This window comes from Vulpes lagopus, chromosome 19, assembly GCF_018345385.1.
Source record: "Vulpes lagopus strain Blue_001 chromosome 19, ASM1834538v1, whole genome shotgun sequence".
Taxonomy (NCBI): Eukaryota; Metazoa; Chordata; class Mammalia; order Carnivora; family Canidae; genus Vulpes; species Vulpes lagopus.
Genome location: NC_054842.1, coordinates 6,860,169 through 6,873,334, shown reverse-complemented (window position 1 = coordinate 6,873,334; position 13,166 = coordinate 6,860,169).

Below are 13,166 nucleotides of genomic sequence, written 5' to 3'. Positions count from 1 at the left end.
TGTCCAGTGCCCCCCCTCAATGCCCATCACCCAGTCACCGCATACTCCCGCCCACCTCCCCTTCCACTACCCCTTGTTCGTTTCCCAGAGTTAGCAGTCTCTCATGTTCTGTCAGCCTCTCTGATTTTTCCCACTCATTTTCTCTCCTTTCCCCTATAATCCCTTTCACTAGTGAGACCATATAATGATTGTCCTTCTCCGATTGACTTACTTCACTCAGGATAATACCCTCCAGTTCCATCCAGATCGAAGTAAATGGAGCTACTTGACAACCCAGCAATTGCACTGCTGGGGATTTACCCCAAGGATACAGATGCAGTGAAAAGCCAAGATAGCTGCACCCCGATGTTTATAGCAGCAATGTCCACAATAGCCAAACTGTGTAAAGAGTCTTGGTGTACATTGAAAGATAATGGATAAAGAAGATGTGGTGTATATATACAATGGAATATTCCTCATCCATTAGAAATGACAAATACCCACCATTTGCTCAGGCAGTTTCTATGTAATGGTCTAAAGGCATAATTCCCTTTTTAAATAAAGATTTTATTTATTTATTCATGAGAGACACACAGAGAGAGGCAGAGACACAAGCAGAGGGAGAAGCAGACTCCCTGTGGGGAGCCTGATGTGGGACTTGATCCCAGGACCCCGGGATCATGACCAAAGGTAGACACTCAGCCACTGAGCCACCCAGGTGTCCCACACAATTCCCTTTTCTTATGGCACTCTCAGTCTTTGCTCTTAGGGGCTTCAACTGATATGATGAAGTACACTCATATATGGAGGGTAAACTGCTTACTTGAAGTCTATTGTTTAAATATTAATATTTCCTCAAAATTTATCAAAAAAAAATACCTTCTTGGCAACATCTAGACCAGTGCTTGGCAAAACGACTTGGTGCCATAGCCTAGTCAAGTTGACACATAAAATTAGTCAGCACAGGGTATTAAAGAGATGAAGTGACCTTAAATTAGTTAGGATTTTCAGACCTTGGGGGATGGACTTCAGTCAAATAATGATAAAAATTACCATCCCAATAATAAAAATAATTATGGTAGTGAGCACTTATTGAATTCTGTGAACCAGGACCCAGGGCCACAAGCCCTGTTTATATGGACTACTCTTTTGTTCAAGCTATGCATTTTTATATCACCTCCCAGGTAACTGGGGAATAGCACCCCACTAATCCTCCTTATATGCATGTAAAAGAATATTATTCAACCATAAAAAGGAATAAAGTACTGATATGTTCTACAGTGTGGATAAACCTTGAAAATATTATGCAAAATGAAAAAAGCAAGCCACAAATGATCACAAATTGTATGATTTTATTTACATAAAATATTTAAAATAGGTAAATCCATATAGACAGTGAACAGATTGATGGTTTCCAGGGGCAGAGCAGGGAGGGAAAGGGAGTGATTGCTTAATGGTGTGAGATTTTCTTGTAAGGTGATGAATGCATTTTGGACTTTGATAGAGGAGGTGGTTGTACAATATTGTGCCACTGAATTTTACACTTAAAAATTAATAGTTTTAATTATAAAAAAATTTAAAAATACTCTTGTGAGAGGAATATAAAGAAATTTGCAGAGACTATAGATAACATATTCCTAAAATTAGGGGTGTCAATGGTATACAGAGTCTCCAATAACTGAGAGATTTCCCTTTCCAATTCTTCTCCTCATCCTCAGTCACTGATGCTCAACCTCTTCACGTGCTAGCATATATGACATGTCTCTGAAGAGACTCCAATGTCCAGGGGAGTATTTTCCCTCTCCCCTCACCATACTCTGTCTCTTAGAACCCATACAGTCATCTTTTACACCACTAGTATCTCTTTTTTCTAGCCCTTGGATCTTAAAGATAGGAGGGGCCCCCTCAGTAGTCTCAGGTGAACTACTATTTTGATTCTGTCCCTCATTTGATCAATCAGCTCTTGACTGGAATGTACACATGTGAGATCCATTGCCCAGGAAGGCATGTCAGGAGAGCAGAATCTGAATTTTTTTTAGCTAGCATTAGCCATTCTTTCTTTTCTTTCTTCTTATGGTTTATTCTTTGTATCTTGAAGTCACTTTTGATCTCTAATACTATCTTTTGTCTTTTGCTTCTATTCTTCTACCTCGTGCCTTTTTCTTGAGGACATTATTGTATTATAACCTGGCAAGGCCAACAAGCTTAGCTGGCCATTCCCAATAAGAATGAATGACATAGTGTGTGGAGAATTAGAAGGTTGACATTGAGATTTTGGAGATAACAAGTAATGAGTGGGAGTGGCAGAGAGAAGGAAAAGATTGTTGAAAGTAAGGCAAAAAATTGTGTCCATAATGTTGACTAGATCATCTATACACATGTTGAAGTAACCAAGAACAATGATAAGAATTGAGAAGAAAATGAGTGAAGAAGAATGAGAAGTCAGGAGGTGGTTGCAAGAAATAAGAGTGACAGGTGGCACAGGCTTTTGGCATGCATTGCAAAGGAGATGAGGTTTTTGGATGTAAAGCGAGAAAAAAAATTCTAGAAGGACCAAGCAATTGCTGGAAGGACACCTATCTACCTCATTCTCCTGGTACCAAGATACTTAAGGTAGAGAGAAAAAAACATAGCCACTTCCTCAAAAGACTGTAGGAGAAACATGTCCTTGGGTTTAGCCAGGTTTCAAGGAGCTAAAAGAAACTTCAGTCTATAAATTTCCCATCACATTAAATTTTTCTTATACTTTGGCATTTGATGTAAAAAATTGAAATGGAATGTTGAACTTGTTTTAAAAAGGATTTTAAAAAAGATTTTATTTACTTATTCATGAGACAGACACACACAGGCAGAGATACAAGAAGAGGGAGAAGCAGGCTCCCTGCAAGGAGCTTGGATGCAAGACTTAATCCCAGACCCCAGGATCACGCCCTGAGCTGAAGGCAGACACTCAACCACTGAACCACCCAGGTGTCCCAAATATTGAACACATTTTAATGTAGAACAGCAATAATTTTCAATTATAGAAAATGTTGATAGAGACATGATCATCAGGTCTTAGGTGCCAATCTGCTTTCTGAACAAATTGCCCAGGGCTCTTTCTATCTGTAGTAATAGGACTAAATGAGGGGATTTCCGTGAGGACTGTTCAAAAGGAAATTACTCCTCTAGAAGTTTGAGGGTTCTTATGTACATATTTAGTTGTTCAGGTTTTCATTTATAGAAGAGTCTAACTTTCCCATCAAAACAGTATCATTTTATTTTCTGAAGAAATAACAGAATTGAATAACGTTTATGATATCTTGTTTGCGGGAAGCCAGTCTTTTTATTTTATTTTGCCTTTTTAAATTGAACTGTAGTTGGCCACAGTGTTACATTAGGTTCAGGCATACAACATAGTGATTCAACAACTCTATATATTATGCTCTACTCACCACTAGTGTAGCTAACCATCTGTCACCATACATTGCTATTACAGTACCATTGATTATATTCTCTATGCTTTAATCTCTATGACTTATTCATTCCAGAACTGGATGCCTGTACCTCTCTTTCACCCATTTTGCCCATCTCCCTCACCTCCTTCCTTCTGGCAACCATCAGTTTGTTGTCTACATTTACAGGTCTGTTTCTGCTTTGTCTTTTCATTTGTTTTGTTTCTTAAATCCTACATATGAGTGAAATAAAATGGCATTTTTTTTTCTGTCTGACTTATTTAACTTAGCATAATACCCTCTAGGTCCATCCATGTTGTTATAAATCAGCCTGTCTTTTTAAAAGATCAGGTTTTAGTATATTCTTTTCAACATTGCAGTTAGGTCATAGGAAAATGTTGAGAGTTAGAGAAATCCTGTTGTGAATTTTAAGAACAGGACTCAGCATCCTAGGGAAACAGACACTGGCTGGACACTGACTTGACGGGTTTGTGGCAGATTGTGCTGGGCCATGTTCAAGAGCAGAACTGACAGTCATGTGTCAGTAGACTGTGTGTGTGTTTTTTCCATTTCATAAGCAAAACAGCAGAATAGAGGGTTGTGTTCAGGAAGTCTTAGAGACATTAGCCCATAAGTCACGTGGCCCCATATAATAATAGTGGAACTATCTTATTTGGAAAATCATGGGCACTTCTATGATCAGTATTTTCTTACAGAAGAAGTTGTTTCAACAGAAGTCACTTACTAAAGGCGATTAGAACAAAGCCATGTCCTGGTATCCTCATCCCCTTCCACTCCATTCTAAAAGGCCAACAGGGAGTTGCAAGTGGAGCTGAAACCTGATACAGGTTTTCAACATGGTACTGTGGGAATCCCTACCATCCCTTCCATTAGAAGGAAACTACTCAACGTCAGAGAGTTAGCCCAGTAACAACTTCACTTCTTTATAACATGAAACATGCTTATATATGAAACAGAAACTGAATATTTAGGACAATGCCCCCTTTTGGTATGATGGCATATTATAAACAGAAATGAAATTAGATTTGCCTATCATAAAGAGGCTCTTGATACGGACAGCCTATTTAACAGGCATCATCCTGTCTAGGCCAGTTTCCCAGCATTGTAAACTCCCAACTGAAGAAAGAAGTTTCCAGAGAACTGGCTTGTACCAAAGGTGTGGTTTATGGGAGAATCAGTCAGGACATTTTTAAAAAAAATTCTGTAGGCATCATCTCTATCTAAAGAATGCAGTGGCAAGGGTCTTAGATTTGGATAAATCTATTTTAAGAAATAATTTAGAGTCATAGAGCATTAGAATGAATTGAAAACAACCTTAGTAAAAGTTTATTTATGGATAAGAAAATGAGATTCCAGTTTGTCAATAGTAGAACTGGAAAGAGAATTTTATCTTTCTCTTCTTTCCTTCCTACTCACCTCTTCTTTCCATATAATCCAGAGTGTTCTTCTTTCTGGCTTGTATATTTATCAGCTTAGCTCAAAATTGAAGCAAATTTAAACATAATGCTATAGTTCTCTTTATAGAAACATAGAAAGAGAAGGATTTTAGAAAGTCTAATCAAAGGCAAATTCAAATGGGAATATAAGAATGATTTTACATTTATGAATAAAGCCTTTTTAAGGATAGGATGAGAGAAACCATCAATTACGGCATATAAAATGTTCTTAAATTGTGTGCTACAACTTTCAGGAAAGAAAACAGAAATGTGATCTGTTCACTGGATCTCAATTTCTATATAACTCTAAATTGTTCTGTAAAAATACTACTTCCAAAAGCCAATGGCAGGATAGACATTTCTCTGCATTTATTATTACACAGGCTATCACATGATTGTACCTTTTGGAACAAACGTTGTATTTACAAGTGTGGCGAGTTCTATCTGAAGAGCTGAAAATGATCATAAAGCTTCATTTAAAAAAATACTCAGTTTACTTCTTCCGAATACAAATAATGTTATGTATTAATCTCTTACAAAATGCTTATAGAAGACTCATTTTTAATGATTAGTAATTATAATATATTGTATATATTGAACTTGTACCATGTCTCATATATTTTAGAGTATCTTTTGGGAGATAGCAAATTAATAAAAAGGAGTGAGGTTTAAATGCAAGTGTTTGCATGTTATAAATATACGCTCTTCCTCCATTTGGTATGTTAGTTATGAAGTAGAGGAAATAAGTCCATTTTAAAAAGCATCTGGCATACATTGTAGTTCATCCAAAGGAATGTAGTAGATCTTTCCCAAAATGAGTTACAGATATTTAAGAAATGTAAGAAGAAAGGAGGGAAAAACCCCCAAAATTAAAAATTAAAAAAATTAAATTAATTAATTAATTAATTAATTAATTAAATTAAAAATTAAATTTTCATCATCATCACGGGGCATGCTTCATGGTTCTATGAAATCATAAATGGTACAAATGTATACTATGGGTTCTTTTACATCCAGGGAATAATTCTGAGACACCTAAGTCAACATAGTATTGGAAGTCCTAGCCTCAGCAATCAGGCAACAAAAAGAAATAAAAGGCATTGAAATTGGCAAAGAAGAAGTCAAACTCTCCCTCTTTGCAGATGACATGATATTGTATATAGAAAACCCAAAGACTTCACCCCAAGATTGCTAGAACTCATACAGCAATTCAGCAATGTGGCAGGATACAAAATCAACACCCAGTAAACAGTGGCATTTCAATACACTAACAATGAGGCTGAAGAAAGAGAAATTAAGGAATCAATCCCTTTTACAATTGCACCCAAATGCATAAGATAACTAGGAATAAACCTAACCAAAGAGGATAAGGATCTATACCCTAAAAACTACAGAACACTTCTGAAAGAAATTGAGGAAGATTATAAAGAGATGGAAAAAATCCCATGCTTATGGATTGGAAGAATAAATAATGTGGAAAAATCTAAGCTACCCAGGGAAATTTACACATTTAATGCAATCCCTAACAAAATATTATGAACTTTCTTCAGAGAGTTGGAACAAATAATCTTAAGATTTGTATGGAACCATAAAAGACCCTGAATAGCCAGGGGAATATTGAAAAAGAAAACCAGAGCTGGGGGCATCACAATGCCAGATTTCAGGTTGTACTACAAAGCTGTGGTCATCAGAAGAGTATGGTACTGGCACAAAAACAGACACATAGATCAATGGAACAGAATAAAGAACCCAGAAATGGATCCTCAATTAGACAGCTAATATTTGACAAAGCAGGAAAGACTATCTGGTGGGAAAAGGACAATCTCTTCAATAAATGGTGTTGGGAAAACTGGACAGCCATGTGCAGAAGAACGAAATTTGACCATTCTCTTACACCATACACAAAGATAAACTCAAAATTGTTGGAAGATCTAAATGTGAGAAAAGAATCCATCAAAATCCTAGAGGAGAACACAGGCCACAACCTTTTTGAACTTGACCACAGCAACTTGTTGCAAGATACGTCTATGAAGGCAAGGGAAGAAAAAGCAAAAATGAACTTTTGGGACTTAAGATAAAAACCTTCTGCACAGCAAAGAAAACAGTCAACAAAACTAAAAGACAACCTACAGAAAGGGAGGAGATATTTGCAAATGACATACCAGATAAAGGGCTAGTATCCAGGATCTATAAAGAACTTTCTAAACTCGACACTCAAGAAACAACAATCCAGTCATGAAATGGGCAAAAGTCATGAACAGAAATTTCTCCAAAGAAGATACGCACATGGCCAACAAACACATAAAAAAATGCTCCACGTCACTTGCCATTGGGGAAATACAAACCAAAACCACAATGAGATACCACCTCACACCACTGAGAATGGTGAAAATTAACAAGACAGCAAACAACAAATGTTGGAGAGGATGTGGAGAAAGAGAAATCCTTTTACACTGTTGGTGGGGATGTGAACTGGTGCAGCCACTCTGGAAAACAGTGTGAAAGTTCTTCAAGAAGTTAAAAGTAGAGCTACCCTATGACCCAGCAATTTCACTGCTGGGTATTTACCCCAAAGATACTGATGTAGTGAAATGCCAGGACACCTGCATCCCAATGTTCATAGCAGCAGTGTCCACAATTGCAAAACTGTGGAAGGAGCCACGATGTCTTTTGGCAGGTATCTATCTATCTATCTATCTATCTATCTATCTATCCACACACACACACACACATACACACACACCACAATGGAGTATTACTCAGCCATCATAAAGGACGAATACCCACCATTTGCTTTGACATGGCTGGAACTGGAGGGTATTATGCTGAGTGAAGTAAATCAATCAGAGAAGGACAATCATCATATTGTTTCACTTATATGGGGAATATAATAAATAGTGAAAGGGATTATAAGGGAAATGAGGGGAACTGAGTATGAAAAATTAGAGAGGGAGACAAACCATGAGAGACTCTTAAATCTGGGAAACAAACAAAGGTTGAAGAAGGGGAGGTGGGTGGGGGGATGAAGTAGATGGGTGATGGGCAGTGAGGAGGGCACTTGATGGGATGAGCACTGGGTTTTATACTATATGTTGGTAAATTGAATTTAAATAAAAAATTATGATAAACTTATTTAAAATTGCCTATTATTTGTTAAAATGATCAGTTCTTTTTTGTTTATTTATTTATTTATTTTTTATAATAAATTTAGTTTTTATTGGTGTTCAATTTGCCAACATACAGAATAACACCCAGTGCTCATCCCGTCAAGTGGCCCCCTCAGTGCCCGTCACCCATTCATCCCCACCCCCTGCCCTTCTCCCCTTCCACCACCCCTAGTTCCTTTCCCAGAGTTAGGAGTCTTTATGTTCTGTCTCCCTTTCTGATATTTAATAAGGTTATAGGTCAGTAGATATAAAAATCAAGATTTGAGCAGTTGACTAAAATGACCCCTTAGCTATGGTGACTTAGAGGTGGGTCAGATAAGGGTCTTCACAATCCCAGGACATTGTGATCCTTTGAGAGATCACAGTAAACCAACAGTAGTGAGTCCTCTATAAAAGTCAGCTTAAACTGACTATCTGCCCTTACTAACAGGTCCTAAAGAGACAAGGAGCAGAAGAGCATCTACAAGGTCTGGAAAGGAGTTTCCAGGAATACGCTTGTTGTAAATATAAGTTATTCTAGTCAGCTTCCCTGCAATGCTGCTTTTGGGGGATAGGAATGTCAGGCACTGGGGTTTGCCACAATCTCCCCTTTTCCCTGATATTCTGTACAATATTCTGTACAATCCCTGTTCCCTGTGCACTGTACAATCTTACAATTTTTAAAAAAGATTTATTTATTATGAGAGATAGAGAGAGAGAGAGAGAGAGAAAGTGGGGGAAGGGGCAGAGGTTGAGAGAGAGAGAGAATCTCCATCAGAGTCCCTGCTGAACATGGAGCCCAATGCAGGGCTCAATGTCACAACAGATGAGATCAGGACTCATGAGCCCACAACGTGAACTAAAATCAAGAGTCGGATGCTTAACTGACTGAGGCAGCCAGATGCCCCCTCAACCTTATGATTATGATTTCTATTACTGTGCAAATTTGTCTGTGTGGGAAAATGTATCTTCCTAGGAAAATGAATATGGATATGAATTTTAAGCAGTCATCATTTATAGAATGCCTACCATGGTGCCAGGAGTATGTCAACATATATTATCCTAACTTTTCCCACATCAGCCTTATGAGGTAGTATTTTTATTTTCCCCATTTCACAAATAAATATATCAAGGTTCAGAAGAGTTAAATTAAATCACTGCCCAGGATTACACTCTTATAAGGGGTAGAGCTGAGAGGTGAAATCAGGACTGTTAGTCTTCAAAGAGTTGAAGCTATACATGGCTCACATTCTTGCTTATATGCTGGCAAATGTGGCCACATCTAATTCTAAGGAGGCCTGGGGAAATAAGCTATTTATACAATTACTATAAAACTGTTCCCCTTTGTGCCCTGTATAGACAGTTTCCAATTTTATGCTATTGTAAGTAACACTTAGTTAAACAACTTTGGGCAAAAAGTTGTTTTTCTGTTTAGTGTTTTTCCATTTATGTGGTTCAGAAATAGAATTCTCGAGTCCAAGATCACTGGGTTTAAGGACTACAAATTTCCTTTTTTTCATGCTTCCCTCTTTTTTGGATGCCTTCATAAGTTTCTTGTCAGCTAAGTTTTTCCTTGCAAAGGTTTACCAAGTTATGAAGTCAAAACAATCAAGTTTTATTCCTGGATCTGGTTTGAATTTCATTGTTTACTTCTTGGTAAAGAAACATTGTTTACTTCTTGGTTCTTGTTTATGGTTCTTGGTATGTATGTGGAAAAATAGACACAAGACCCTGTCTCATTCTTGGAAAATTGCAGTTTCCTATTCCCAGAGGAAAATGTGGAGGGGGAGATTTTTCAATAAAAGACAAATCCTTGATTATTTTCAAGGGTTGCTAAGATCATTCATACACTCAGTTCATGCTTCTGACTTAGCAAATTTTCACAGAACTTAACAATTCCTTCTTGGGTGATCACTTCCCTTGAGTTAGTGTGCCCAGACACTACATATATCCCTTGGGTTTCTGGCTTTGTCCAGCTCTGGTTCCTTCTTTTAGGATGAGTAAGATATCTCTTAGTCCTATATCTGTTGGTTAGCTTTGCCTTAAAATAGTTCTTATTGCTCAGTTAACCCCACCAGTGATCCTGCTGTGGTCCTCCTGTTCCTTTTCTTCTGGGAAATTTTTTCTCCCTTGTCTCCAGGGTTTATGACCTGGCCCCTTCTCTCTTTATGAAGGCTGTAAAAGCATCTTGGACATTTTTCTCTTCTGTAAGTTTATTTCTGTCTTTGAAGACTTCACTGGGTTGTGCCCTGCTCTTCTGGTACTCTTACTTTGGCTAATATTCTCAGCTTCCCCTCTTCCCTTCTCTGTTCTGTCTCTTTCCCATTTGGTCTCTGTCCTTCTGTGTGCTTTATGTTTGAGCTCTTCTGTTTTACTATTAGGCTGGCAAGGGTAGGGTCTCTGGAAATTTCCAGAGGGAGATGACAGAGGTTTGGGTTGGCAAATGGGGCTGATGGATAACTGTTGGGCAAGCAGTCTGAAGATCTGAGCATGCGATTTCAAGCCAGAATGACACAGCGACACCTGTGTGCATGTGTGCTGCACAATAAATGACAGGAAAAGAACTAGCAAAGGAAATGTAAAAGAAAACTTTAGATAGCCAGAGGGAAGGAACAAAAAAAGATATCAAGTCAACAAACAAAAGGGTAGGGGAAAGTTTCCTGAAAATGAGATAAGTTTTTCCTTAAAAAAAAGCTGGATTATGTAGAATTCAGGAAAAATCAGTAAAGAGTTATAACTTAGGCTCTGGTATTAGACTGCCTTGGTTCAAATCTCAGCATCACCACATACTAGCTGAGAGACAAAGGACAATCTCCTCGTTTCTAAAGTTTTTTTTACTTGTGAAATAGAGATAATAGTAGCGCCTATATTCTAGGACTGTTGTGAGGATTCACTGAAACGGCATATATATCATTCAGAGTTCAGTCAGAGAAGCAGAACTACTAAGTAATAGAGAAAACAAACCTTATTAGCACTGGATTCTGCAATTGCAGAAACTGGCAGAGGTATTTATGCTGGGCTGTTATCTCTTCTTTTAGCACTGAGGCTGTGGTAGCATTAACCAGGTTGCCAGTAAGATAAGAAAGCTAAGTTTAGATTCTTCTCTCCTCATGTATGCTTTTACTTTATATATGAAGACCAATGTTCATGGGAATCCCCAAAGAGCCTGGTTGTGGTTTCTTAGAAAAAAAAATAGCCTACGATTCTCCTAATATGGCTGGGAGGGTTAGGTAGGAGACATGGAGGAGAGGCAGTGTTGAGGCAGGGGCTGCCCTAATTGGGCAAAGAGTCTGAGTCAGTGATGTCAGCACAAGCAGATTAGCCAGAACTCCAAAGGTGGAGTCATGAGTAAAGACAAACTGGAGGCCATAAAGATGAACTGGGACCCACCTGCAAACACCATGCTGCAGCTGACATGCATGGGAAGCTGATGCCTTCCCATAATGTGCCACACATGCACACAGGGAAACTGCAGGAGGATACAGAGTAGGAGTTGGAGTAAGTGACAATGTCAATGTGCGCCAGCTGCAAAGTGCCTGTTGCCTTATCCTGACATTCAGAACATACAAAATAGGGAGGCTGCTTTCTTTCTGCTTTTCAAGTCTCAAGCAGAATTTCTCCTGTGGCCTACCCTGACATGGAACCATTTAGGGAAGGGATTCTGGGAGAGTGGTTCCAGCTCAGCTATGTTGTTACAGAGCAAAGCCTACAAAGCCAATGTAACATGTTCGAGAGTGGGCATATAGTAAATAATAATAAATATTATCTATTGGTGAGGTTGGTTCATAAAAGAGGAAGACGGTTTCTGAGAAAACCAGTAATGGGATGGAGGGTGGTGATCCCCAAGGGTCCACTGGAGGTGAATGTGTGAAGTGGAAGTGGTCGCTGTGGGAGGTGGAAATCATCCTGCTTCTTCCTGTCACAGTTGCTGATACTGTCTTAAGCTGGTGGACTTCAGTCCTCTCACAACTACTCATCAGAGCACTCTTACCCTCTCTGTGCACAAAAGCCTTCTTTCTTAGCCCCTCTTGAGCTCTTCTTTCTTCCTAAGAAGAGACCTACCGTAGCCACAGGAACTTAGCTCAAAATAGGAACTTCGGGTTTTCCGTGAAGGTGCCACAACCGCCCACCTTTGGAGTTCTGGCTAATCTGCTTGTGCTGACATCACTGACTCAGACTCTTTGCCCAATTAGGGCAGCCCCTGCCTCAACACTGCCTCTCCTCCATGTCTCCTACCTAACCCTCCCAGCCATATTAGGAGAATCGTAGGCTATTTTTTTTTTTTCTAAGAAACCACAACCAGGCTCTTTGGGGATTCCCATGAACATTGGTCTTCATATATAAAGTAAAAGCATACATGAGGAGAGAAGAATCTATAACAAGCCCTCTGATTTATCCTTCCATGCCTCAGTTTATTTGTGTGGGAGATAAGGTTGTCAGCCACCTTCCTCAAAAGGATATTATGAGGTTTCACATTGGAGACTTGACGTTTATTAACTAGGGTCATATGAAAGCTCTGATTTAATCTCTGGAAAAATGCTTTGAGTGTTTCAGACATGGGAACCATATAAGCATAAAGAATTTTGCCCATAGCTCTTGAAGGAGGCAGCGGTCAGTCAACAGGAGTGTGGGCCAATCTTTGGTGTGTTTTGCTTACAGTTGTGTCTGGACAAATTGAAGTGGAGAATTAGAGATCAGTATACACTACACTGGTTTATTAACTGTTAACTATTCATGTACTGAACAAAGACATTATGAAAATATTTGTCTTATAATAGAAGAGTGCCCTTTTAGTTAACAGGTTACAACTGGGCCACAGCCTCTTATGAGGATAATACTACTCTTGGGGGATGATAGCCCAAACTGTGGAGCCTTCCATGTGCCAATCACTACGCTATACTCTTTCATATAAATGTCTCCTTTCATCCCTTCAACAATTCCAAGTAGGTGTTATTATTATCTCTGAGGATAAGAAAGAAATGTTGGGAAATATCAGGAAGGGAGACAGAACATAAAGACTCCTAACTCGGGGAAACGAACTAGGGGTGGTGGAAGGGGAGGAGGGCGGGTGTTGGAGGGGAATGGGTGACGGGCACTGAGGTGGACACTTGACGGGATGAGCACTGGGTGTTTTTCTGTATGTTGGTAAA